The following is a 3,564-nucleotide window of genomic DNA, read 5'->3' on the forward strand; positions in this document are numbered from 1 at the left end:
TGCTTTAGGTGATATGCTAATTCCCTGATATGATCATTTCACACTGAATATATTAATCTGTACCAAAATATCACACGGTACCCCATAAACATGTATAACTTGTCAATTAAAATAATTTACAAAAATAAAAAAGAACAATTTTATATTTTTGTGAAGATAATACAGAGTTATCATACACACTGCATCCAGTCTCTGCAATATTATCTTACATTACATCTTACTTTAGTATGGTTGATTTGAAACAATCAGTGAAACATCAATGAATTTTTCTCAACTAAAATTCATACGTTATTCAGATTTTTTCAGTTTTATTCCATAGTTTAAAGCTAATGTTCATTTCCTGTTTCAGGGTCATATCCTAGATACCACATTAAATTTAGTCATCATAACTCCTCAGGCTCTGTTTGGCTGTGACAGGTTCTCCAGGTTTTCTTTCACTTTGATAGCTTTGACAATTTTGAGTACAAGACCGGTATTTTGTAGACATATCAGTGACTTTTCACTGTTGGTGTTTTGATTGCCTTGTGGAGGCTGGGTTTGTCAGGTTTCTCCACTGTAGAGTTATTATTTCTGTCCACATTTACAAATTGTACTTTCTGGAAGAAAGACACTGATTGCAGCCCACATGAAGGAGCATGCAATTATGCACCAGCTCCTTAAGGGTGAAATTTCCTCTTGTTTGGAATTCCTCTACACAGAAGACTTGTGTCTTCTGCATTTATGTATTTACTCAATCATTTATTTATATAAGTATGAATTCATGATTATTTATTTTACTCTTTGGGATACAAATCTAATACTATTTTAAAATTATATCTTAATTTGTGTAATTTTAGGGGCACAAGTGCAATTTTGTTACATATGTAGTTTGAATAGTGGTGAAGTCAGGGTTTTTAGGCTATCCATTGCCCAAATAATGTACTTCGTACCCATTAGTAATTTCTCTTCATCCACACCACTCTCACTCCCTCACCCTTCTGAATCTCCATAGTCTATTGTTCCACACTCTATATCCAAGCGTACACATTATTTAGCTTTCTCTTATAAGTGAGAACATGCAGTATTAATCTTTCTGACTTTTGTCACAGAAGATAACCTCCAGTTCTATCCATGTTGCTGCAAAACACATGATTTCATCCTTTTTTATGGCCAAATACTATTCCCTTGTGCATATGTATCACGTTTCTTCAGCCAACCATTTGTTGATGGCAATTTAGGGTGATTTTATATCTCCACTATTGTGAATAGTGCTGTGATAAACATATGCGTGCAAATACCGTTTTTATATAGCAGTTTCTTTTCTTTTGAGTAGATACCCAGTAGTGTGATGACTAGATCAAATGGTAATTCTATTTTTAGTCCTTTGAGAAATCTTCATGCTGTTTACCGTAAAGGTTATACTAATTTACATTCTCACCAACAGTGTATGAGAGTTCTCTTTTCTCCACAATTTTAATTTGTTGTTGTCATTGCTCAGATTGTTCTATTGTTAACCAATTGGTTCCTGTGTCTTTGTGACATAACCTTATTAATATGGGTATTTTATTTATCATTTTCTTACATTCCGGTACTACAAGGTGCTCTAGTTTCATCTTATGTATTTCCAGTGCTGTCTTATAATCAGCCACTTCACTAAGGAGCCCTATTTCCTTTTATTAGAAAATGGTATTAGAAACCAAGAACTGGGTGCTATTGCGTTCATTGTTTTTGGAGTATTCTTATATCTTCTCAGTCTAAAGAAAAAGGAACTCTTTGTGGGTATATGAACTCGTGCATATGCATATATCAACAAATAGTTTTATATGTAAGCATCTCTATTCATATTAAGCTAAACATAAGTTTATTCTGTGGTCTCCAAGTAATCCATTACTATGTGAATTATTTTAGCTGTTTCACTTGACATTCATTTACTTCATTGTTCCATTCCAGTATGCAGCTTTGGCAGCCTCAGAATTGTTAGGCTGAAATCTCCTGGGAAGCAACTTGATTACCTAGAGTATCATACTTCTCTTCAGGTTTCCTTTTACCCTAAGGTTTTACAGACTCCACTTATTTCCAGTTACTTAGAGATCAGTATTTTCATAAATTTGTAATACACATAGATTTTCTTGTCCCAGTCTACATTCCTTTCTGGGATATTCAACTTCCTGACTTTAAAATTTGCATAATTAAAGCTCAATCTTTAACCTGTAATGTACTATGGGTTTTAACAAACGCATAATATATTGTATCCACCATTACAGTACCATAAAGAATAGTTTTGCTTTCTTAAAAGTTTCCCTCTGTGGAAGTCAGTGTGGCGATTCCTCAGGGATCTAGAACTAGAAATACCATTTGACCCAGCCATCCCACTACTGGGTATATACCCAAAGGACTATAAATCATGCTGCTATAAAGACACATGCAGACGTATGTTTATTGCGGCATTATTTACAATAGCAAAGACTTGGAACCAACCCAAATGTCCAACAATGATAGACTGGATTAAGAAAATGTGGCACATATACACCATGGAATACTATGCAGCCATAAAAAATGATGAGTTCATGTCCTTTGTAGGGACATGGATGAAATTGGAAACCATCATTCTCAGTAAACTATTGCAAGAACAAAAAACCAAACACCGCATATTCTCACTCATAGGTGGGAATTGAACAATGAGATCACATGGACACAGGAAGGGGAACATCACACTCTGGGGACTGTTGTGGGGTGGGGGGAGGGGGGAGGGATAGCATTGGGAGATATACCTAATGCTAGATGACGAGTTAGTGGGTGCAGCGCACCAGCATGGCACATGTATACATGTGTAACTAACCTGCACAATGTGCACATGTACCCTAAAACTTAAAGTATAATTTAAAAAAAAAAAACACAAAAAAGTTTCCCTCTGCTTCTAAATCTTCTCTTTTCTGCTTCATTCCTGGTTACCACTGATATTTTTACCATTCACAGTCTGCCTATTCTAGAATGTTATATCATTGGAATTGTACAATTGACATCCCTTTTAAACTGGAGTCTTTCATTTAGCAATATGCATTTAAGGTTCATCCATGTCTTTCTGTGGCTTGAGACTCGTTATTTTTTTACTGCAGAATAACATTTTATTTTATGGCTGTGCCACAGTTTGTTTGTCCATTAACATATTGAACGCTATCTTTGTTACTTCCAGTTTTTGGATACCATTAATAAAGCATCTATACACATTTGCATGCAGGTTTTACATAGACATAAATTTTAAAAAATCAGTTGGATACATACCTAGGAACATGAATATTGAATTGTGTGGTAAGAACATGTTTTGCTTTAGAAGACAGTGCTAAACTGTTGTCCGAGGTTATGGTATCATTTTGCATCTCCACCAGCAATGAATGAGAGTCCCTGTAGTTCTACATTCTTGCCAAAGATTGGTATTGTCAGTGTGTTATTTTATTATTTAAACCATTCTAACAGGCATATACTGAACTTTCACTAGAGTTTTAATGTGCAATTCCCTAATGACAAGTGACATTGAGTACGACTTTGTATGTTTATTTTCTATTTGTTTATGTAAGCTGAAGTGTC

Source organism: Gorilla gorilla, chromosome 1 (assembly GCF_029281585.2).
Source record: "Gorilla gorilla gorilla isolate KB3781 chromosome 1, NHGRI_mGorGor1-v2.1_pri, whole genome shotgun sequence".
Classification (NCBI taxonomy): domain Eukaryota; kingdom Metazoa; phylum Chordata; class Mammalia; order Primates; family Hominidae; genus Gorilla; species Gorilla gorilla.